At 49.0% G+C, this 25,677-nt stretch overlaps 1 protein-coding gene across 2 annotated transcripts in view; it reads right to left on the bottom strand.

Annotated features, from left to right (window-relative positions):
* Positions 1–24,232, bottom strand: part of P2ry6 (pyrimidinergic receptor P2Y6) — a 35,495-nt gene extending 11,263 nt beyond the window's left edge. The window contains exon 1 of one of the 2 annotated variants that reach the window (XM_028770690.1): positions 24,200–24,232. The gene's annotated coding sequence lies outside the window, so the exon portion shown is untranslated. Of the gene's footprint in view, positions 1–13,223; positions 13,319–24,199 lie in introns of those variants that run through there. The other variant, XM_028770689.1, reaches the window with a different exon arrangement.
* Positions 24,233–25,677: the final 1,445 nt, after the last annotated feature.

Raw genomic sequence — 25,677 nt, 5'->3', positions numbered from 1 at the left:
TCTATTTCTCTTTCTTTTCCTTTGTTTCTTCCTCCCTCCCTCCCTCCTTCCCTCTCTCTCTCTTTCTTCCTTCCTTCCTTCCTTCCTTCCTTCCTTCCTTCCCTCCTTCCTTCTTTTCTTTCTTTCTTTCTTTCTTTCTTTCTTTCTTTCTTTCTTTCTCTCTCTGCCTTTCTTTCTTTCTTTCTTTCTTCCTCTCTTTCTGACAGGGTCTCTTGTAGCCCAGGCTAACCTCAAACTCACTGTATAGCCGAATATAATTCTGAACTTGACATCTTCCTGCCTCTACCTCCCAGGTGCTGGGATTGGGTTATAAGCATGTGCCACTGCAGCTAGTTTATACAGTCTGAGGATGAGCCCAGGGATTCATGTATGCTAGACAAGCACTCTACCAACTGAGTTATACACCAGCCCATTTTGTTTGAGTTTTTAAGGCAGAGTCCTACTCTGTAGCCCAGGCTGATCTGGAACTTGTGATCCTCCTGCCTTAACCCCTCAAGTGCTTAGACTCCGTGTGCATTACTGAACCTAGCTGCACTCACCTTCTTTGAGCAACTGTTCTACTTATTTCTTGGTGTAGTCACCAGGTTTTCACCTTTCCTTGCTACTTCTCCAGTCTTAGGACAGTGCAGGGCACACAGTAGGTGCTCACTAAGTATTTGTGGGAGGATTAAATCCCAGGAGTGGCTCAAGCATGTGTACACTGGCATTAGGAGCAGAAACCTGATGGGGGACACAGGGAACTTGTCTTGAACTTTGTGCAGCGAGCTTCCATTTGACCTACAGTATGTGGTTTTGGGGGATCAGGAGCAGCAGAGATAAAGTGTCTGTACAGGCTACTCCTGGAACTGTTTCTGTCTGGCTTTAGAAGCAGTTCGGAATATAAACAGTCCCAGCTGAAATAGGGAAGAGGCTGCCTGCCCGCCTCAGTTCTCTGCCTTGTTTTCTGACATCCCTGGGCCTCTGTCTTCTCTGATCTGCCTTCCAGGCACCGAAACTGGCTTCTGTCCGCCTTACCAGCACACCCAGCTTCTAACTTTATAAAACCGCCCCTTCTGTGTGGGGCCTCGGACCCAGCCTCTGGCACAGTAGAGCCATGGCCTCTCCGTGCCACCCCAGACCCAGTCCGGTGTGTACACAGCTAGCGGGTTGGTATCCCACCAGCGTGGCATTATCAGGCTTCTTCACCCTCACACCCTGCCAAGCATGGCTGGACTCAGGTCCTGCTGTCTCCCTCCCTGTGCCCGGTCTCCAGCCTTTTGCTTGACCTGGCATGATCTCATACTCTTCTCTTCTAAGCCTACTTTATTTCTTTCCTCACGTCTACGTCTATATCTTCAATCCCAGCAGCCCTCAGATGGATCAGCTTCCTCCCATCTACTGAAGGTCTGCTCCTTTTCTTTCCTGTCCCTGCAGCCCCGCGGGCCCATGCCTCCTCCTGCCCTCCCTCTCTTAGCTCCCCATGCGGGTTCTTTACCCTCAGCCTACACTTCCTTCTCAACAAGCGTCTCTCCAGCTGTGCCTCTTCCTCTCTCATAGTCAGACTTGTGGGCCAGCCCTCTGCTTCCTGCCTGCACCCCATTCACACACCCCTGTGGTCAAGCACAGGGCACAGTGAGGAGGAACAGCAGGCACCCTGTCCCCTAGGTGAGGTTGGCAAGATGAAACTGAGGAGCTCATAAACCTCCCAGATGAGCTGAGCATGCGCGGAGGATTGAGGGGCTCAGAGACCGCAGTGGCTGTGGCTTGACATCCGTCCGAGAACCACTTGAAGCCCATGCAGGGTCCGGGGAGGAGAGTTGACCCAGCGGCTTCCAGGAAAGAGCCTCACCCTTGCCTGGGCAGTATAAGAGAGAGAGGGGAACTTAGAAAGAAGCAGCAGGGCCAGGCATGGTGGTGGCCACCTTTAATCCTAGCACTCAAGAGGCAGAAGCAGGAGAATCCCTGTGATTTGGAGGCCATCCTGGTTCATAGAATGAGTTCTAGGACAGTAAGGGTTGATACACAGACTCTGTCCCTAAAAAACCAAACCAAAACAAAATTCTGTCTCTAAACAACAACAACAACAACAACAACAAAGAAAGAAAAAAAGGAAGAGAGGGAGGAAGGAAGGAAGAGTGGCAGGACCTCTGGCAATAGGTGACTCGAGATACCCTCTGGAAGGGCCCTCAGTCAACCTGGAGGGACTGTCTCACCTCTGTGTCCCATCACCACTCCTGATATGCTGGTCTGGTGCTTCTAGAGAAGCAAGGTACTGGCTGGGGTTCCTGGGAACTCGCAAGATTCTAGGATTTGGTCCTCCTTCAGGCCCATCTAGGTCATCCCGTTGATGACAGCAGAGGGTGCCCTTAGAATTCATGAGTTCTCATTGCATTTACATTTGCAGGACAGGAAATTGAACCAAGGGAGGAGAGGCATTTGGCTCTGGGGCAGCAAGGCCATCTGGGGTGCGGGTCAGAGCAGCTGGCTCATGAATCTCAAAGATATTCATTCATCTGCTGGGATCCAGAAGAGTCCAGATGGTAGCAGCCTCTGGCCCCTGCCTTGCTCTGGTGTCCAGCATGGCTCTCAAGGGGCACACATGATGGGCTGTGTCTCTGCAACACAAGGCTGAACAGGGCAAAACAGGAAGGAACCCTGTGCCATCTGTTCCAGAGAGCTGTGGGCATGGTCTGGTTTCTGCCTGGGTGGTAGAGCTCAGAGTCACACCCAGTCCCTTGGGAAAGAGTGTCTCATCAACACTCCTCAGCTGTGTCCTGGTCCTGTGTCCCCCAGCCCCTCATGGTGGCAACATGTGTTCTGGTTTTAGAGCCTACAAAGTTGACTAAGTCCCTGAGCATCTGGTCTCTGGTGGATCTGGCCCCTATGCAGGGTGGGGTAAGGTCTGAGAGAGTCTGTGGAGTGGCACGGGGAAGATAGTTACTATTTACATCAGAATGCAGCTCAGTGCTGCGTGTCTAGTGTTATGGAGTCCTGGGTTTGATCTCTAGCACTGCATACATGGTGCATGGTGGCTCACAGAGGAGGACCCAGAGCTCACGATTATCCTCAGCTACAGAATGAGAGTGAGGTCAACCTGTCCAAAGAAAAATGTTCTACAACCCTACGAAGATGAGGCCACTGGAGCCCGCCCATTGCCTTTTTCTTGTTGGGAGAGTTGAGGCCCTGCTCCACACCAACCCGGAATCTCTGCTAGTCTTAGCCCTCCGTGTTTCCATTTGTCAGCTCCTCCTCTGTCCACGAGACAGCAGACATGGCTCAGCAAAAATCTGACATCCTCACTTGTCTTTCTGGCCCTCTCTAGCTTCCCAGAGTCGAGTTCCACAAAACCCAGGTCTGTTGACTTCTCTCTTCTTAGCACACACCCGGCCACTCGCATGCAAACAGGATCTCCCAACCCTGATCTGCTCTCAGTTCCTGGGACCAGCTGTGCTCTTCTTCATTCCCAGTCTTCCTTCTTCTTGAGTTGATAGCTGGAAGACTACTGCTGAAAGACCATGCGCTGAGAAGACAAGCAGGTCCTGCCCGCAGGAGCTCAGTGTGGACAGGGACACTTTCCATAATCATAAGCAGGTGTCAATGTGAGCCCTCCGGGAGGCTTAAGCAGGAAGGGATTCTGCAGGCAGGGAGACCTCACCCAGGAGCAAGTGGCAAGGATGTAGCCAAGGGAATCAGGAGAACAGGGGCATTTCAGCCAGATGAGGCCTTTGACAGTAATGAGGAGAGTGGGAGACACCAGTGTTCCTGCAACAATGGCTGGAAAAGGCAGAGACTAGTAAGGAGACAAGCAACAATGGACCTTCATGTGCCCATTCAAGCCTCATAAAGACCCTGTGAGATAGGACTGTCATTATCTCCTCAGGATGAGAAAGCAAGACACAGAAGTTAGCCCAAAGTAGATAAACAGATGGCCACTGACTGTGAACTCAGAACATCACTCCAGCGCCACAGCTGGTTAGGGAGTATCTGGAGTGACAGAGAAAGCAGCCTCAGCACTCTTTCTTAGTGTGCTGCTTCCGTCAGGGAGTTTTCAGAACTAACTAGAAGGAATCTCCCTGTGTCCACGAGAAGCCCAACATGCAGGATGTTCTCTGAAGCAGAGCTTCCTGACAGACCTGGGATGCCTGTCAGCTTCCTGCATATCTTCTTGGGAGGAATATCTGCCTGTCCAGTGGTTCTCTCTATTCAGTGATAATCTTACTCCACCTGACCCAGAGCTGACCAATCAGGAGGACATCCATCAAGACACTTCACCAATGATTGATTTTGGAGGTAACCAATTAGATTGTGCCTCAGGAATTTCTGTTTTGTGTGACTAGCGCAGAAGGTTTTCTGTTTTCAGTGTGAGGACCGAGAGAGCATAGTACTTCTGGAAAAAACATACGTGAGTGTGTAGGAACCCAGCAGAGCGCAAGAGAAAGAACAAAAGAAGAGAATACGATGTAATCGCTGGGTCTAGCAGTGTCAGACCAAGACCTTCTTTTACATGAACTGATTAAACTTTCCTTGACCAAGAAATAAATTCCATACATTTGCAATTAAATGTATTAGATATTTGCAATTAAAGCAACCTTCATTGCTATGACACCAAATGTACAGGCAATGACAGTAAAATTGATTAATTTGATTTCATCAAAACTAAAATTCTTTGTGTAAAAAGGTACATTATCATCAGAGTAGAAAGACCAAAAAATGGAAATCTTGTCTGGTTATGAGTTAATACAAGTTCAAGGCTAGCTTGATTTGCAGAATGAGTACCAAGCCAGCCAGGGGTACATAGAAAGACTCTGTTTCAAAAAACAAAAACAAAAACAAAACAAAACAAAACACACACACACACACACACACACCACACAAAAGAACAAAACAAAACAAAAATCCAAAGTCAGTGAAAGACTTGAATAGACATTTCTCCAAAGAAGATGTGCAAATGTCTAATAAACACCAGAAGGATGCTCGGCCTCACTAGTCATCAGAGAAATGAGAATTAAAGCCAGGAGATACCCATTATTAAAGAGAGGCTGGGCACGAGGGAGATGGTAACAATGCTTGTTTCTAGAATCCATATAAAAAGCCAGATGTGGTGGCATGCATCTGTAGTCCCAGCACACACATAAGACAGGAGGTAGAGACAGGAGAATGGGCTGGATGCTCATTTCTGTGTAGCACAGCAACAGAAACAAGAGAGAGGGAGCCTCAAAACAGGGTGGAGGGAGAGAACTGACTCCCACGAAGTTATGTGTGCTGTGGCATGCTCCTCTCTACCCACAGACCAGTGTATACACACACACAATAAAAAACACATACATACATACATACATACATACATACATACACATATATACATACATACATACACACACATATACATACATACATAAATACATACATACATACGTATGTACTTACGTACATACATACTTAATTTTTAAGCCCAAACCACAAACTAGAAATAGCAAGGTTGGTGAGGAGATGGAGAAGTCCAAATTCTCTGCATAACTGACACGAATATAAAATGGTTCAGCCACTGTGAAAAACACTATGGAGGTTTCTTAAAATAAATAAACACATGCCTCGGAATTAGCAGATTGTCTTGTAATTCCATCCTAGAGTCCAAACCAGAGCCTTAAAGAGGGAGGAAGTTCTGATAGTGAGCTGTAACATGGATGGAACTTGAACAGACTGCCAAGTAAAACAATGGCCACTCATACTTACAGGAAGGACTTGTCCAGAGACAGAATAGACGTGCAGGGGCCGGGAGGGGAGTGAGGAGCCATGGCTTCCTGAGTACAGAGTATCTTGTACTGAAGACGGGGGTCTCACTGTGTGGCTGAGGCTGGTCTCAGGCTTGTGGCACAGCTTGGCTTTGGATACTGTTTGGTTGATAACGTTCTGTAGATGGATGTTGGCAATTGCTGCATAGTAAGGTATATGTGCTGAATGTGACTTAGTTGTATACTTTCAAGAAGGGTTAAATGACCTAGGGAGCCCAGCAGTAAAAGCACTGGCTGCTCTTGCAGAAGGCCTGGGTTCAGTTCCCAGCACCCACATGGTACTTACAGACATCCATGATCCCAGTTCAGGGGATCTGATGCTCTCCTCTGACCTCTACAGGCATCAAGCACACGTATGATGCAAATACTTAAATGCAAGCAAAACGCTCATCTACATAAAGCAAAACAAATACAGTCCAAAATGAATACAGTCTATTTTTTGTTTTAATTTAAAGGGGGTTAAGCTAGATGTGGTATCCTACTTGGAGGAAGCTGCCTTCTTTTCATGTCAGTTGCCAGGAAACTCAGTGAAACTTCTCTATTTGCCTGTCTTATGGTTAGTGCCAGCTCAGCCTTCTGTGGTGCGGTTTGGATCTTAAATGTTTGCATTTTGAAGGCTTGTTTCCTAGCTGATGGCATTAATGGGAGATGACAAAAACCTCCTGAGATGGCGTCTAGTTGGAAAAAGCAGATCACAGGGAGAAAGGGTGCCTTTAGAGAGAACACTGGGGACCCCACCCCTTCTCTCTTTCCCTCCTCTCTCTCCCTCCCCCTCCCCCTCAAGATTTATCTATTTTATGTGTGTGTGAGTACACTGTGGCTGTCTTTAGACACACCAGAAGAGAGCATCAGATCCCATTACAGATGGTTGTGAGCCACCGTGTGGTTGCTGGGAATTGAACTCAGAACTTTTGGAAGAGCAGAGAATGCTCTTAATCTCTGAGCCATCTCTCCCGCCCTCTCTGCCTCTCTATATCTGCTCTACCAAGCATTGCTGCCCCGGTGCTGTGTTCTACTATGGGCCTCAAGCCAACAGGATCAAGTAACCGTGAATTAATTTCTCCATTACCCATAAAACAGTTATTCTCAGCATGTGGGTTATGACTCCCATCAGGGTCGCACATCAAATATCCTGTATCTCGGACATTTACAGTACAATTAATAACAATAGAAAAATTACAGTTATGGAGTGGTAACATGATAATGCTATGGTCAGGGGTCACCACAAGATGAGGAGCTGTATTAAAGGGTCACTGAGTTAGAAAGGTTGAGAGCCACTGTCCTAAAAGAAACCCTGCATCCATTGGCACTTTCTCCCCTTTCGTTTCCTCCTCTCCCTTCCAAACTACTAAACTCCTTTCTGTGTTTATGGATGTGTTGTTTCTGGATTCTTCATGGCATTGAAATCATACATGTGCTTCTTCTGTGTCTAGCTTACTCATGTGTCTTCAAGGTTCACTCCCGTGGTACACGGATCAGACTCATGTGTCTTCAAGGTTCACTCCCGTGGTAACACGGATCAGACTTTCAGTCTTATTGCTGAATATATGGATATGCTATATTTGGTTTGATCATTTATCAATTTGTGGAATTTAAGTTATTTCTACTTTTGCATATTACAAATACTGCTGTTATAAACATTTCTGTATAGAGTTTAAACATTGGCTTGGTTTGGTGGCACACTCTTTTAATCCCAGCACTTGGGAGGCAGAAGCAGCCAGATCTCTGAGTTTAAGGCTAGCCTGGTCTACAGAACAAGTTCCAGGACCATCAAAGCTACAGAAATAAATCATGTTTTGAAAAGAAAAAAAAAGTTCTGGTTTTCCTGAAACTCACTCTGTAAACCAAGATGGCCTTAAACTCAGAGATCTGCCTGCCTCTGCCTCCTGAGTGCTGGTATTGAAGGGATATGTTGCCACTGTCCAGCTTAAAGTTAACTTTATTATTTTATGTGTATGAGTGATTTTTATCTGTGTGTATGTGTATTACCTGTGTGCAGTTTCTGCAGAAGCCAGAGAGGGCACCAGAAGATCCTGGTACTGGAGGTACAGATGGTTTTGAGCCACCATGTAAGTCCTGGGAAATGAACCTGGGTTCTCTAGAAGAACAGCCGGTGCTCTTAGCCCCTGAGGCATTTCTCTAGCCTGATGGTTGCTTTAAAAAATATTTGTCTGTCTGTCTGTTCATTTGCCTGATGAGAACAACATAGCACTGGATCCCTTGGAACTAAAGTTCCCCGCAAGCTGTGATCAGCCTGATATTGGTTTCTGATCCTAGGGCATCTGCAATAACAGTAAACACCTTGCCTGCTGTGCCGCCTCCCCAGTGTCTGGTTTGTTTTTGTTTTGAAACAGTCTCACAGTTGTGTCTCAGGCCATCCTTGAGCTTGAGCCAGTCCTGCTTCAGCATCCCAAGTGCAGGTACTGCACACTGGCGCCACCACACCCAGTGCATGGAGGTACTTTCACTTTTCCTGGGTGTATGTCTAAGAATGAAACTACTGGTTCTTATGGTGATTTTAAGTTCAAGTTTTGGGGAACTGTTTAATTGCATTCCTAAGAATTGTGCAATTTTATGTTCTTACCAGCAGCTGATGAGAATGCTAATGTCACACCTGAAACCTTTATTATCTTTCTGAGACATGGTCTTGTATAGCCCAAGCTGGGCCTTGAACTCACTATGTAGCCAAAGATGACCTACAAGTTCTGACCTTCTTGCTTCTACCTCCCAACTGCTGGGATCACAGGCGTGCGCGGTTTTGCCCCATGTCTGTGTGTGTGCAGGCTCAGGGTTCCCTGCATGCTGCCTGTCTGTGTGTGTGCAGGCTCAGGGTTCCCTGCATGCTGCCTGTCTGTGTATGTGCAGGCTCAGGGTTCCCTGCATGCTGCCTGTGAGCTCTAACACACATATTCCCAACCTTGCTGACATTTTAAATTCTGTATCTTTTTCCTCATAGCCACCCTACTGGGTGTGGATTGGTGTGTTGTGGTTTTCCCTTGTGTTTCCCTGATTGTTCCTTTGGTGTGTGTTCTTGCCCATATCTTTGCCATTTTCATTGTATATTTAGTTATTGTATATATTTCTGTTCTGAGGCCTCACATTGTGGAGTAAGTACCCCTTGGCATGGGACAGTCCAGAGTTTGAATCTTCCTTCTCCTTCTACAAGCTCTATGACTTTAAGCAAGTTTGTCACTCTTGGTGCCTGTTTTCCTGCTTATAAACCGCGAGTTACTGTATGAACTTAGACAGGTTTGTAATAAAGCTGGGGTGGGGACCTCAGTGGATCTAGCAATGAACGTGGGAGTCAGAGGGGGAGATTTCCAGTTGGCCAGGAGGCTTGTTCCAAGAGTGTGTTTTGAACATAATTTTTATCTGCTTTACTGTTGGATTAGTTCACAAAGAGGAATTAGCTTCTCTGGGTCTCTCCTTTCGTTCCTATGTGGAGGCATCTTCACTTCTGTCATGTGATGGGGACATAGACAAAGCTGCTAATGGAAGACTCTGCACTGCGTCAAGAATTTGTGAATGTTGGGTAGATTCTGACATGATAAAGCTTTGTTTATTTTTTTATGTATATAAGCATCTTGCCTGTATGTATGTATGTGTGTGTGTGTGTGTGTGTGTGTGTATGTATGTATGTATGTATGTATGTATGTACATCACATCCCTGCCTGGTGCCCCCAGAGGTCAGAAGTGCATATCAGATACCCAGGAACTGGAATCACAGAGGGCTGTGAGCCACCATGTGAGTGCTGAGAACCAAGCCTGGGTCCTCTGTGAGAGCAGCAAGTGCTCTTAACTTCTGTGCCATCTCTTCAGCCTAGGTTTTGATACCTTATGAGTTTTGTGTTTTGCTTTAAATTTCAGCTCTGCCCAGGGAAAAGTCTCCTCTTTGTTGCACTTCCTAAGGACCTACAAGTCATGTTATATGCATGCCCTCCTTTTATCTGCTCTAGGAGCTGGTCAGGTAGGTTCTATGATCCAGTTTTACAGATAGAGAAACTAAGATTCTGAGAGGTGTAATAATGTGTGAGAACCACACAGCTGAGATGCTGGTGCCTGGATTCCAACCCAGCTGTTTCTAAGCCTCTCTTCTCCCTGGGCTCTATTGTTCTTTAACACCTCTGCCATCCTCGGGGCCTCAGGAACTCATTGAAGCAGCTGTTTCTATTTTTCTGGTGTGACAGAGACAGTGGTTCCCTCACTTTGGACTAAGAGCTGCCTTCAGTGTCACAGAAAACTCTTACCTTGTCCCAGGCCACGGAAACTAGAGTTGTCATGGGATGCCTAGCTCAGCTCACAACTGCTGCAGACCTTTCTGTCGTTAATTACATTTATCTATTTATTATCTGTGCACACATGCTTGTCTGTGTGCTGGCCCCAGCAATATATGTGGCAGTCAGGTGGCAACTTTAAGGAGTTGGTTCTCTTTTTAACCATCCCTCCTCCCACGTCAGGGATTGGACTCAGGTTGTAGGATCTTTGGGAAGCATCTTTATCCACTGAACAATCTCACCAGTCTGTACTCAAACTTATGCTCTTAGTTTTTTTCCCTAGCCTATAAGTTCTTAAGGAGACAGTGAGTCTCTTAGTTCCTAGGGCTTTGGTATCCAGCACATACACAAATGTCACTGATGCAGTCTGGGCTCCAGCCACAGACCAACATGTGCCTGCCTCCCACACAGCTATCACCATCAGACCCAGCACTGGGCAGGGGAGAAGAGAAATATGTGCCCACGTGCCCAGGCCAGGGCTCTCACCCTAACTAGACACCAGTAATCAGAGCAGAAGAGCAGGATTCTGGGTCGCCAGGTCCACCCTAGAAACCTACTTCAGAGACAAATGGGGAAGTAGCCCAGGACCAGGGTGGGTGAGAGAGCATACTTTGCAGCCAGGCCCTATGGACTCAGCTCCATGAGAGACTGGCCCTAGGTCTTCTCCCCAAATCAGTGTCAATCACAGGCTTGGACAACTCACTCCTCCTTCAGAGATGCAGGAAAACTCGGCTTAGAGCTCTAGGTCTGAAACAAGGTCTCATTCAAAATGGGCTTGAATTCTATCTGCCACTAGGTCTGACCTTGAATTCCTGATCTTCCTGTCTCTGTTCCCAGCTGGGATTGCAGCTGTACGCCTCTGTTCCCAGCTTTATTAATTTATTCATCTAAGTAAACTCTTGCTTTGTTTCTGGAACAGGGACTCGCTCCATAGAGTAGCTGGCCTTGAACTCACTGTGAAGGCCAGGCTGGCTTTGCACCCATGACCATCCTGCCTAAGCCAGAGACAATGCTTTAATTTCTCCAAGACGAAGCTCATCTTGATTGAACGCACTTCCTGAGACACTTGCAGCCTTCTGGGTGCTTGGTAAATTAACGGGCACTATTTCTTTTACTTTCCAGTTTTCTCAAGTGTCTGTGTATATGATGTATGAGCATGTATGTTCACATACATGGGGACACATGGGTATGCGGGGACACTTGGGTGTGTGTTGAAGCCTGAGTTTGGCATCTAGAATCTTCCTCAATTGCTCTCCACTTTATTCATTGACAGGGGCTCAGCTGAGCCGAGACCTTGTCAGTACAGCTAGTCTGACTAGCCAGCTTCTCACCTTCTGGGCTCTGGACCTACCTCACTCACGTGGGTTCTAGGGATCCGAACCCCCATCCTCACACTTGCATGGCAAACACTTTAACTACAGCACCATCTCCCCAGTCACACACTTTCAGCTTTGTATCAAAGGAGTTATTTACTCTTTCATTGAGGTGTTCACTGGGCCAGACAGCTAGTACATTAGTCAGGCTGCAGCAGTGAAAACCGAGTTAGGAATTAGGAATTGAAGTCCAGTATTGCCTCCAGTAGGCTGAATTCCATGAATCCTGAGACAGGCATTTCTCCTCACAGACCTCCATCTCCCTGTCTGTAAAATGGGATTCTAGTAGCATCTCCAGAAGACATTGGGGTGTCATAAAGGTTCAATGGGACAATTGAGGCTCCCAGCCAGCTCTGAGCCTCAGAGGGAGGACGGTGGCACAGAGGAGCCAGACAGAGTCTCAGCACTGAAGACAGTCCTGTAGGGACCCCCCAGTGAAGTCTGTAGGAACAGTTCCAAGGTGAAGCAAGAGGACAGGCTAGAGACAATAGTTATTGTTAGTTTCGAGACTGTGATGCCCCTGCTTTCTGGTAAACTAACAAATAGTAACGAAATTTTAAAAAGACAAGAAAAAGAAAAAAAATATATAGGGGTATCATTTCTCCAGGCTGGCCTGGGACTCATTACACAGCTGAGGATGACCTTGAATTTCTGATCTTCTGCTTCTACATCCTGAGTAGGGCGATGACAGATAATCACCACTGTGTCCAGTGCCATGTAGTGCTGGGGATCCAACCCAGGGCTGTGTGCATGCTTTGCAGCAAGCTGAACTTTGACCCTAGCCAAATGGGGTCTCAGCAGTGCAAACCCCCACTGGCACTGGAGAGTGTGTCCAGGCATGCACATTCCACACATGCTCACGAGCTACACATTCACACCGTTGTCTTGCACACACATGCAGATGCACCATGGAAGGCACAGCACCTGGTACATGCATGCAATCCCAGCACTGGGAAGGCTGAGTCAGCTGCAAAGCTAGCCTTGTGCCTTCAGCAGGTAGCAGTACCAAACACGGGGCCTCTGCCTGCCTTCCCTCCATCAGGGTCAGCAGCCTCAAATATGAACAGAAACTCTCAGAAAGATGTAGCCAGTTCCCAGATACATTCAATTACTCTGCTTCTCTTCCCCTTAACAAGCCATGCCTGGACTCAGGGAATCAGTTTTCCCAGTGGGGTTAACCTCAGGCTACATTGTATTTTAGCATCCTTCCTGTTAGCTCCTGCCAAGGCGCCTGAGCAGCTCTGAGAGTCCTGCCCAGCTTCTCCCTGAGGGACCCTCTTTACTCTCTAAACTTTGACACAAAGCAGGGTCTTTGGATTCTTTTGAGATAGGGTCTTACTGGCCTGCAACTCACAAGAGATGCACTTTGCAGAAGAGGCTAGTCTTGAACTCACAGAGATTTCCTGCTGCTGGGATTAAAGACATATACATATATGCTATATCATTTAGCACAGACAATACTCAGACACATACTCAGCTACTCGAATTCACTGGTAAGAAGTTCAGGTCCAGAAAGGAAAAAAAAAAAGTCCTTTTTCATTCAGAAAACAAACTCAGACCTCTGCCTCAGTATTCCACCTCCCCACCCAAGACACAGCCAGGTTCCCATGTTCGCATCTCCTCCACTCCAGTCCTCTCTGCCTCATCCCTCTGTGCTGGGCAGCATAGTTCTGGGCAGAACTAGGTAGAGGAAATGAAGAGGAAGGAGAAGGCTCCACACCCACCCACACCTACTCAGCCCACTGCACCCAGAACTGCAGTGGTGTGCATGGTCGGCAAACCCCGGAGGAGGGAAACACTCTTACCTGAAAACTCCCCCTGACACAGCAACCATCTGCAAGCCACGAGAGCTGGAGTAAGTTAGCCTCCTGAAGCAGCCCTTGCCACCAGGCCGTCCCTGTGCCACAGAGTTTAGGAGTCTGAGAGGTGGCAGATGAGGTAACTGGGACTACCAGGAGGGGAAGTGATACTGTATCTCAGGGCTCAATCTGGAGATATTCTTGCTCAAGTGTCTGGCACAAGGCTGAGTCAGCCACTGCCGGGCTAGGAGCAAGTCACTCCCCGCAACACCCCCCAACCCCCGCTCTGCCCACTCAGCCTAGCGTTGGGGACCATTGGACCATCAGTTTAGCCTGAGGGTTGCTGGGAAGATGGAGGGAAGGAGCACTCAAGGCCCAGGGCTGGTCACAGGGAGGCTCCTAGCTACATGCCAGCTCTCCTCCTGGCCTCTCTCAGGTTTGGACAGAGCCTGGCTCCTGCTCATTGCTGCCACAGGGAACAATTACCCTGGCTTCTCAGCAGTGCCTGGAAGGCTCATTATGGAGACCCAGACCCCAAGATTAACAAATCTGTTGTCTGTGACTCCAACCATGCATGTCCAGACACCACTCTTCAGGGACCAAGAATGGCTCCTCAGAAGGAGAGTGGCTTGGAAGAAGGGCAGAACAGGGATGACTCTCTTCCTCCCCAACCTTAGTCCATCCAGGAACTTGGGCGGGACCAGGAGAAGGCAATAGGTAGCTCTGCCTGGGTGCTTGACTGGCCTGGACAGCCCCTCCCTGTCAGTCGGATTATGCCTTGTCCCCTTCCTCCTCTTCTGGTGGCATTTACTATGAGCGAGGGGGCAGAGCAAAGTCTCTGATCTGAGATGAGAGCTTTAGAGAAAAATTAAGAGAGGTGTGTAGGGGAGAGAGCTAGGGGTCTCCTCAGGACTTACTAGGTTTTCCTTTCCCTGTGCCACCTTCTGTATCTCTTTGGAGAAGCCCACCTGGCCTGGAGGAGACTGTACACCAGGCCCTACAGGATGGAAGCAGGCCAGGAGCTAAGGCCAGGCAGTCTTCCCAGGTTTGGGAAGACTTCCTTCAGTTTGGAATGCCAAAGCTTTGATTTGTGCCCGGAGCCTGGCTTGCAAGCCCTCTGCAGGCCAGGAGAGGAAATACACCCTCTGACCTACCCCAGCAGAGGCTCTGGCCCCAGGGAGCTGGGGCCTTGCCTGGGTCACAAGGCAAGGCAGGAGTGTCCTTGTTGTTCCTTGGTCCACTTCCCTGGCATGTATACATAAAAGGGCCTCACAGCGGAGCTGTGTGAGGGAGCTTAAGCTGCTCCAGGTGTAGGAAGATAAAGAGTCCTCACACGAAGCCTGCTCAGTGGTCCCAGCCTGCCCTATCCCTTAGGCTCCAAATCAAGCCCATTTCTCATACTCTAAGCCTTGGAGGCAGAAAGCATTTTCCCCTAGCCCAAGGGTAAGATGGCACTGGTCAACTCTGCTTGAATTTGCTATGTGACCTTAACCAGTGTCCGTCCCTCTCTGGATCTCATCTGTAAGATGTAGTAGTAGTCGCAGCAGCAATAATAATAGTGGCAGCAGCAGTAGTAGTAATAATAATGATGATAACAATAATAATAGGAATAATAATAACAGTAATTGTAATAAGTGAAGGCACCTGCATCTTGGTGGTATCATGAAGACTGGTCATCTCAGCAACAAAAAGACATTGTGGAGACCAAGGTAACAGAGGGTGTCACATGCTCCTCACATCCTGAGACCCTGAGAGAGCCCCTGGTAACAGGTCCTTCTCCTGATGAGAAGTGTGACTTCAGAGAAAACAAAGACGCCTCCACTCCCACCCAACAGCAGGTCAGTGCCAGGAAGATCCCTCTGTCCCTGTGTAGGGAAAATCCTGAAAGGGAATACTGGGGCGGGGGGCATAGCCCCAAAGTATCCGAGGGTTGGCTTCCAGGCTGGAGGACATGGAAGTCAACGTGTAGGAATGCTGGGAGCACACACGTGTGGGCTGGTCAGGGTGTGCAGTCACATCTACACCGTGGGGTGCAGTGCTTGTATGCATCTGTGCCTTTGCCTGTGCTGTCCACATACCTCACTCCAGGGTACCCCAGGATTCCCAGTCCACAGCAGTGTTTTCCCAGGCCCACAATTCCAGGACAGCCCAGATGCCATAGGAGATTTGTACGGTGGCAGCCACCACAGGCTCCTCATCTTTCCCCAGAACAAAAGCAGTTGCATAAGAAGAAGAGGAAGGCTTAGGGGATTAAGCAGGCTCTGCCGGCTCAGCTCTGGGTGTGAGAGGAAGGGCCAAAAGCCCCACTATCCTCAGACCTTCAGTGGCCCAAAGACAATGGGCACTGAGCCTTCTTCCAAAATGACCTCTCTGCCCTGAGCCACCTACAATAAGTCAGATGCTCCCACACAGCCAGGCTACCCTGAGAGCCCTGTCCCCGGTGACCACTGCTGGCTCAAGCTCATTGTCTTCCTTCTGGCCTTCCTTGGTATATCTACCCTTTCCAGAACCGTGCTTCCTGCAGCAATAGATGAGCGCTCTTCCTGCCCACTGAAGACTGAGAAGGAGCCATTGGGAGGGATGGTCTCTTGTATATCCTAGGTCTCAAGGCCTCTATCCAGTGGCTCTTTGCCACCCTCAAGACCATTCTCCGTTCTGTCTGGAATAGGCGAGGCCTGGTCAGGCTCTGTAGGAGATGTGGCCTCCTTGGGCATTGGTGTCTCTTAAAGCTCTTGGCTAGTAATCTGGGGTGGTGTACTCAGACTGGGGGTGTAGGGGGTGTGCTGTGGCTGAGCCACAGTGCTCCTTCAACTCATCCCACCAGGATCCTGGGTCTGCTGTTTGTCATCTTAGGAAAGTACAAATACCCAGCAGAAGAGCAGGGAGCCTGTGCCCATGGTGTATCCCTCACTGAAGTATGTCCACCATATTCAGACTCGGTACACAAGTCTACAACACACACTCACACAACAGCATACCTATGGACTCATGTCCAGCAGAGCCTATGTAGGGTTTAAGCTTAGTTTGGTGGCAAGATGGTGCAAGGCTCTTACAGAACAGAAAGAAATGGAAGGAAAGGACCTGATTTCTCCAAAGGCTGATAGTCTTTTGCTCCCTCACAGACAGGTCACAAGGTTTCCCAAGGACACAGATCACTTAAGGCCACTTAGTAGTATAGTGGGCTAATGTTAGAAAGGTCCTGGCCAGACCACACAGAGAAAACAAGCAAAAGTCCTTCAGAAGATAGCTTTTGACATAACCACTCAGCCGCTGGCTCATGGTAATGTGCTAGGCCTGGGGAGAAGGTTCAGAGAGCAGAAGCTCCTACCGCAGGGCCTGACCTGAGTCAGAACCCGAGTAAGAAGTCTCATACAGTGGAATGCATTTGTAATCTCAGCACTGCTGCAGTGAGATGGGTGGCAAAGACAAGAGAATCATATGGAAACTCAGCAGGACAGCTATGTCTAGAGCACGCACTGTACCAGGAGAACCAAGAGAGACCCCGCCTCAAAGAGGTGAGAAGACATAAGTGCAAAGAGATAAGGTGAGAAGAGTCCAGGAAGTGGTCCTCTCACCTCCACACAGCACAGGTACATATATACACACCAACATAAAAATGGATGTAAGATTTAAAAACTCAGAAAAGTCGCTCTGCATTTTGGAGTTCAAAGGGCAGAAGGTAGGCTAGTGGGAATTTTAGAGGGGACAGGGCCATTCCTAGGCAGAGGAAGCTTGACCATTCTGGTAAAGCCTCACCCTCCACCTTCTTGTATTTTGGGTTCTCTCCTGCCCTCTATGCTTGGTGGGCTCTTCTGGGTGATTTAGTGATGAGCAGGAGTAACACAGTTCTTGGCAAATGTGGTGGTACATGCCTGCAATCCCAACACTATGGAGGTGGAGGCCTATTCTGGGCTAAATATGGAGACCTGGTGTCTGTACAAAGGAAGACAGATAGTGCTTGTCTACAGCTCAGCTCAGAATCCACCTCTGGGGAACACAGGGTGGGCATCAGGGCACAGGCACTAGTCCAAGCTCCTCTGCTGCTTCTGTATCTATTGGATGAACCTGGCCACAGATCAGCTCAATTTTAGTGAGCTAAAAGAGTGAACTTTGCACCTTGGAGCATCCTGGGAAGTGTCAGTGCAGCAAGCTGAAGCCCTGCCGTAACTTACTAGAAGGCATCTCCAACAGAGGTCAGCTACTGGATACTCCAGACAGAACCAGATTCTCCTCACTGGCCCTCCCAGGACAGAGCTTATGATGTGCCAGGAACTGTTCGTTCTGAGCCCTGAGACTAGCACAGCTAGCCCTCCAACACTAGCCGAGGGAGGTGCAGTGGTGTCCTTATAGTTCTGAGCTATTTGTCTGACACTATTAAAGCTCCACAGTAGTAGACCAAGGCTTTGAACACAATGCCTTGACCTGGCGCACACCTTGTGCATTTGAGCACACGATTCACGAGGCTGAAGAGACTAGAGTAAAGGAGAAAGTCCAAGAAGCCACTAGACACTCTCAGAAGAGTTACTCTTTGTGTGCTTTGATTTCTCACTCCTCTGTCCAGAAAGAACTGATGGTTCAGACAACGGTCATGTGTACCACACGATCCTATCAGGGGCAAAACCCCTGACTAACATGGTGACCAAGCATCCTAGGAGTCAAAGTGAAAGAAAGATGTATGGTTTCCCACCACACCTCCCCACCCCACCCCCAACTTCCCCTCTGCCAGATAAAAAGGAGACAAATATTTGCCTGATTGGGTGGAGCCAATCACTAGGATAATCCTGCTTCATGTTCTGTTCTAAGGAGAACAACACAATCAGTTAAACATTAGTGAGCTCTGGCTGCAAGAGATAGATGGAGACAGACAGACAGACAGACAGGCAGGGAGAGGGAGGGAGAAAGGAAAGGAGAAGGGGAGGGAAGGAAGAAGGGAGGGAGAGGGAAGCAAAGAAACCACAGTCTTTTAGTAAAAAGACAAGGTTGTGACATTTCCTAGTCTCCCATATGGTCTCTCACAAGTAAAATCAAGGATGTATGTGTTTGGTGAAATGTCCAAGCACAGGGCCATTGAGGTAGAGTGGACGTTTTGACCTTGAGCCAAAAGACGATCTGAAGAACGTCAAGAGAAAGTTGCCTTTGCCAAGCTCTGTAGGCCTGTGTGTTCTGTGAGGGTGTGGCCTGAGTATCCCAGGAAGATCAAAGCGCTGTGTTTTAGGGAAACACTCTGGCTCCCTTTCAGCTCTGCCTTAGAACAGCAAGGACGCCAGAGTGCCAGAAGCCTTTCAGAAACAAGGCTGTTAGTGGACTATGGGATGGAAGGTCCTGGGGTTGGGGGTGAAGGCCCTGGTCACTGAGACAGGAATGACAGAGTGAGGGGCCTTCAGGAGGGAGGCACCCACAAGACATTGAATTGGAGTTAAGGGAAGAACTAAAGGACGCCGAGTGCTTAGGGGCCTCTGAATGGAGTCCAGGGGCCAAAATACTAGTGGACGGGGGTAGAACTGTCTTTTCTTCTTTGTGGTTCTCTTTTGATGTCCTTACTTTCTAGCCCTCTGGAGAGGTCAGTGTCAGCCACGAGGAATGGAGAGGGGGCCATGGTGAGAGGCAGTCAAGGCTTCCACAGAGAGGGCCCATTAAGGTTATACAAGGCATGTGGTCGCTGAATTACAGAAGAGCTTATTAGCCCACAGGGCCTTGTCCTGTGGAGTCTCTGACATAACCCAGAAGGGACCAAAGCTGGCCCTGAAATCACACCATTCTTGCCTCAGGGCACAGCAGGAAGTGGAGAAGATCGAGTATCAGACACACTTGGAAAGGTGGGAAGGGTCACCTGGGATGACTGTGTTGTGACTGGAATATTGAACACCGAAGAGCCCAGTGATCCCTGTGAAGAAGAGAGAGGACAGTGGGTTTGGGCTGGAGAAGCCACTGTGCCAGATGCGGGCCTGAGGGAAAAGGCTGGGGAGGATTCCAGAGTAGGAACAGTGCCATAAGGGTAGAGATTGGAGAACTGATGGAGAGTTAGCCGTAGGGCTCCATGACTGGATGGGAAGGTGACGGAGCAGGGAATGAAGGCAGATGTGTCCTGTGGGTTCCATGCTGCCGAGAGACTGGAGGAGCAGACCGTGGGAGCCTGAGCTTGAGCCCAGCCACCCTTCCCTTCTTTACTGCTTGGACTTAGGCCACTTCCACTCTCGTCCTTTCTCCCAAGTGTGGGACCCAGGGCTCCCTCCACTCATTTACCACCCTTAGAGTATTCTTGCCTGCTAGCCTAAACTGCTCCTGAAGCTACAGTTCCTCTTTCAGTCTGAAGATTCAGGCAGGACTAGTGTGGAAATGCCTGGGGGAGGGGGAGGCAAGACACCAGCCCTCACCTGAACCCTCAGCGGTTCCAATGTTCTCCTGGAGGACAGGCTGTCAGCATTAGAACTGAGATGAAGTTCTCTGTGGGTGGAGCTGGGAGAGGAGGGAAATGACCTGGAAGTTGTTGTTTTTGCTTCTACTCATCCACAGACTCATGAGCCATTATTCAACTACCGCCTCAGGTCTGCCCTGCACAATGACATTCTGCTACACAGATGTCTGGAAAGAGGCGCATGAGCAATTTCAGTCCTGCTGGTCAGGTTTTCAGTCCAGGAGAGGGAACCAGACAGACACATACACACACACAAAAGCCACACAGCTAAAGCCCAGCTGCGCATGCGCACTCCTGCAGCGCCACTGGATGCTGTCCACCTAAGGCTCGTGGAAGCAGGTATGTCTCAGAGAAAACAGACTGGCTTTTGGGGTTCCTTATGATGTGTTCTCCCCTGTCTTTCTCTCAATGGCACTCAGAGATACCCAGTATCCTCACAACTCTTTCCTCCTGAGCAGTACCCAAATGTTCCCTCCACTGAGTTCAGTCACCCCTGAGAGCCACACCTACTCTGACTACCTTCACCGTCCGATGTGTATGCATGTGCGCGTGCTTGCGTGCGTGCGTGCGTGCGTGCGTGCGTGCGTGTGTGTGTGTGTGTGTGTGTGTGTGTGTGTTGGGAGGGGGGCTGCCCTGGGCTCACCATCATCATTCCCGGGAGCATAGCACTTGACCAGCCTTCAACCAGTCTAGCTGGAAGGGAAGGGACCTTTCCTGGGTTTCTACAATATTTCTGTTGAACCAAAATCCAATATTTCTGCTTCTTTCTCGGTAGCTTGTAAATGTCAGATTGCCAAAATGGGAGTCAGGGAGGTGTTGGGGTACAGAATCCTAGAGCATTAGAGTGGGAATCAGGACATGTTACTGTCAAGAGTATAGAAAGTTGGAGTTTGGGTTATAGACATTTAGAATGTTTGGATAATCTTAGACTACCAGGGTAATTAGGCTAAATCCCTGATGGGGAGGGGAGTAGAAATATTCCAAGAGATGCTTATACATAGCTGGGAGTGGTGGCACACTCCTTTAATCCCAGTACAAAGGCAGAAGCAGGTGGATCTCTGTGAGTTTGAGGACAGCCTAGTTTACATAAGTTCCAGGCCAGCTAAGGCTACATAGTGGACACTGTCTCAGAGAAAGCAAAACAACAATTGAAAGAGGTTTGTGCCTCTTCCTGCGGTTATGAGGCCTCCACCTTCTCTACACTTGCAAAACTTAGTATGCTTCACAGGCCTATGGGAAGACTTGGGAAATGGTTCTACTCACTGTTGATGAACAGAACCAACAACCAAGGACTCTCCCAGGCCCAGAATAGGAGGGAGTCTTACCCCTCTCGGTATCCCTGGGGTATTTTCTCTTAGAGCTGGGCTGAGGCTCAATTGGTAGAGTGCTTGTTCCTTACACATGCAGCCCAGGGTTCAGTCACCAGCACTGCATAACCTGAGCATGGTGCTCTGTGACTGATCCCTGTTCTCAGGGGGTGGAGGCAGAAGGAGAAGCTGCAGATTGTCCTCCACTACACAGAGAATGCATGGCTAACCTGGACCACTTGAGACTCTGAAAACAAAGGGGAGGGGCAGATCTTGCGGCGATAGCTGTCCATATCTGCAATCCCAGCACTCTGTAATTTCAGCATTAGTGTGGCAGAGGCAGGAGAATCAGGAGGTCAAGCCTATTTATTCTTCACTAAATAGTAGGTGCCAGGTCAACCTGAACTATGCAAGATCCTGTCTCAAGTCCCCATTACCCTGAAAACCAAAAGCAAACAAAAATAGGGGATTTTTTTTAAGACTCAGTTTTTTTCTTTTTGAGTTTGAATGAAAATCTTTGTATAAGGGAAATGAGGACAACCATGGACCAGGTCACCTGCGACTCTGGAAAAGATGCATTAACCTGTCTCACAGCTAAATTTATGTGTGTCCTTACTTTTGTGCCTTTTTTTTTGTGTGTGACAGGATCTCTCTATGTAGTGCTGGTTATCCCAGAGTTCACTATGTAGACCAGGTTCGCCTTGAACTCACTGTTATCCTCCTCCTCTGCCTCTTAAGTACAGGGACTTAAGAACATGTGCCACACCTGGTCTTCTTGTGTCTTTATGTAAATTCTAAGATAGCCCTAAGAGTGTTAGGGCAGAAATTAGACCTTTCTTCCCCAAGGTTTGGCCAAACTGTTAACAAATATATTTTCCTTTACAAACTTTTGCTTCTCAGTTTCTTTTGAAATACAGGGAAATGGAGGTGGTGGATTTATGGATCTAATCACCCAGCAACTCTAGGCAAGTAAGTCCAGAATTATGAGTTATAGGAAAGCAGGCCAGAAGTGTTGCCAGTATCACTGGGCCCCACCTCCTAGAAGCATCATTGGATGCTCAGAAAGTTAAGTTTGTCAGGGCCACACCTGCTGCTCAACAGGGCTCTATCCTCCAGACCCTGTGGAATAGCTCATGGGACCTCTAGGAAAGAAGTAGTCCCTGCCTGGTGACAGTGTACCACAGAGACAACGGCAGGTCCTGCTTCTGCCTGGACTTTTCGGCAGCCCTTTATAGCACTCGGCCACAGGAGATATTTTTTCATGCCCTCCCACAAAATATTTCCACAGCTCCCGATGCTGCCTTTTATGTCTCCTTGTCCTCCGAGGCCTCTGGGCACCATCTCCAAACTGGTTCTATGAAGTCAGCAGGAATAGGGGCTCTTATGCTGCCAACACAAATGTTTTAGCCCCAGAAATAAAGACTACTAGCCTGAGGGGTTTCCTGGCCCATGTGGACCAGTTGCTCAATTCTGATCTCACAGCCTTCCCCTCCACACACAACCACACCCTGCTCCCAAGAACTGCTTTGGATCAAGGATCAAATATCTGCGTCTTGCTCATCCCAGCTTTCTGTGTTCTAGGCAGAGAGATGTCAGCTTCTGCCCCTTGTAATTCCTAAGCTTACCCCCACCGTGCACAGGCCATCTGTCTGTCTCTTACAGTGGTTCTCAGAATGGAGAGGCACCCATCTAAGTCCCAGGCTGCTCTCATTTCCTTCAGCATCTCTCCCACACTTTATCCCCCAGCCATTGCAACTTCCCCTCTTAGCCTGCGACTTGCCAGGAGACAGGGAGTCGCTGAGAAAGCAGCTCCGATGACACAGTTTGGGACAGGAATGGCACTCCACAGTTGCTCAAATTGGAGGGCTCTGAGATTCCACTTGTCCAACCTTTCAGACTGTGAGAAATGAGTTCCTGGAGGTGTGCGGGGACCTTGTCATGTGGGGACCTCCATCACTGTTATCACAGTTCTGACACCACCTGTGTTTCATGTGTCAAGTACTGTGCAAACTATTTATATACAGGAAGTGAGCCAGTCCTCACAGTAACCCTACAGGGCAAGTACTATTAATATCTCTATTCTACAAAGAAAAGAACTGAGGTACTGAGGGGCACGCCTCACCCCCACCCCCATTCCTGCAAGAACTGGGGTCTGAAACAGGCTGGCATGATAAGGAAGCCTTGGCCATCCCAGGCTGTTATGAAAGCTCCTTCGCTATGGCCCCTCTGGGCCCCACAGTACAGTACAGACCCTTATTCCTCCTGTTCCAGGTCTTCTTTCCCTTGCATTGAAAGCGGCATCCTCCTGTAGCATACATCATATATACCTAACTGGGAAGCCACATGCTTCAGCCCTTCCCAGTCAGTTGGGGGCGGGGTGCTGGAGGGCTCCCATCACTGGATAAACACAGTGGACTGCCAAGCCTAAGTCAGCCCTCGAGATGAAGACGTGTCAGACCAATGTTTTCACATGAAAACAAACGCAGAAAACAGTATCGAGGAATCCATTGGAATTCTGGAGATAAAGGGTGAGGTTTCAGAGAAGTGTCCCTTGCATACTAAGGGGGTGGGAGATGAAAGGGTCAGGGAGCCTGGCTTCTGACACTCTTCCTCCTCTATATCCAGGGTGAGTGAGCTTGCACTGTCTCAAATCCTGGGTACAAAAGAGTCATCTGTCATTCTGAAAACCTTTCAGCAGCTACTAGCAGTAATTCTAGTGTTTTGGTGATGGACGGAGGCAGGATCATCTGGAGTTCAGGGCCACTCAGAGCTACAGCAGACCCCGTTTCTAGGAGAGGAAGGGGAGGGGAGGAAAAGAAGGGGAGGGAGGCTTTCGGTGGTACCAACACACAGATGCTGGTCGCCTTCCATCATCGGGCTCAGCACCAAGCAACGGTAGCCCCCGTACCCGACAAAGCAGACACCTCACAACCCCCATCCAGCACAGGTAGTGCGCACACCTGTGGTACACCAGTACCCACCCTGTAGTTCAAGGCAAAGTCATAGGCACCAAAAAATTCTTGGCCCCACAATCATCAGCCATGTGGCACACAAGCACGCTCACACCAACACAGTAATCCCTCCCTCCCCGTACTCTTTACTCTGTCTCCTCCAAGGGATTGTTTCCCTACCCACCCCGGGGGGTGAGGAACCAGGAGCCTACAGTCGACAGGACTGTCTTGCACCCCCTGTACCCGCGCCCACACCTCCAGTCTCTACGTCACCTCCACCTCTGTGTCCCGCCCTTCGTGCGCCCTCACCTGCGCTGCGCAGCACCAGCCCGCGTGGGTCCCGAGTCAAGGCTGCGGCTCTGGGAAGCGAACCTCCACTTAAATGAAGGGCCGTGAGTGGTGCTTCAGTTCTGGTCCCAAGAGTACCAGACTTCTTGTGGTACTAAGCCTGACGGCTAGGGAGAGGCGGTGGCCCGGTGGCCTTGGCACCCAGCGTTGTAGTCCCGCCCATTCAGGACAGGGCTGGGCTGCCTGCCCTTGGTGGGACAAGGAGGCGATGATAGATTGTTAAACACGCGCGCCACGGGCTGCAAAGGAGGACTCCGAGGGTGGGAGCGTGCTGCGAGATTGAATTCTGGGTCCTCTAGTTACTCCAGCACTTTCCTGGCCTCAGTTTCCCTCTTTATAGGTCTCTGTCTCTTTGTCTCTTTGCCTCCCCCTTCCACTCCCTTCCTCTCCTACTCCATCTCCTTTCTGTGGTGTGTGTGTGTGTGTATGTGTGTGCATGAGGGGGGAGGGAAGGAGGGAGGGAGGGAGGGAGGGAGGGAGGGAGGGAGAGAGAGAGAGAGAGAGAGAGAGAGAGAGAGAGCAGAGAGAATGGTGATTTTCTCCAACTTTCCAGTTTAGACTTTAATAATTCTGGCTTGGTGAGGTTGGAGAGGTGGGGAAGGGAGAAGGGTTAGTATAATTTTCCAATTATCTACTATGCTTCAAGGGCTTCCATTTTATCATTTACTTCTTTATCTGTCTGTATTTTGAGACGGGATCTCATGCATCCCTGGCTGACCTTGAACTTGATATGTCCCCAAGAACCCCTGATGCTCTTGCCTCCACTTCCTATCTCCTGGGATGACAAGCACAGAGAGCACATCAGGTTGATGCAGTGCTGAGGCTCCAACCCAGGACCTTGTGCTTGCTAGACTCTACCTGCACAGCCACGTCCTCAGTCCCAGGGCAGTTATTTTAATGCCTTTAATTCTCAAAACAATTCCAGAAGTATTATGGCCTCTATTTTAAAAGTGGGGAAGCTGAGGCAGAACTGAAGTGACTTACCCAATGTCACACGGCTTGCAGGTGGCAGAGCTGAGAGCAGGTTTGTGACATTTCCTACACCATGAGCAGCACTTCCCGGTCCTCAGAACAGCCGGGACTTTGGAGCCCCAATCCATTTTACAGACCATGAAACAGAAGCCCTGAGACTGTAGCTTGTTCAGAGCCACTTGCCTGGTGACTCAGCCTCAGACTAAAGAGAGGAACGGTGTTTGAAGGGATGCTGAAGATGAGGGCTGTCAGAGCAGAACAGGGCAGTGTCTCACATAGATTGGATGCTCCTGAGTGTCAGTTCCTCCTGACTATCACTGTCCTTCCTTCTCTTCTTCCTTTCTAACTCTTAAGATCCAGCTAGGGCAAAGGGACCTCCAGTCTCTGAAATGTCATCCCCTGACCTGGAGTCCCAAGCAGAGTCATCAAGGATTGAAATGCCTCAGAATTTCCTGTAATGGCATAGT

Source organism: Grammomys surdaster, unplaced genomic scaffold (assembly GCF_004785775.1).
Source record: "Grammomys surdaster isolate TR1022 unplaced genomic scaffold, NIH_TR_1.0 203, whole genome shotgun sequence".
NCBI classification, from domain to species: Eukaryota; Metazoa; Chordata; class Mammalia; order Rodentia; family Muridae; genus Grammomys; species Grammomys surdaster.
The sequence above is the reverse complement of the archived record's forward strand: the minus strand, read 5'-3'. Positions and strand labels throughout refer to the sequence as shown.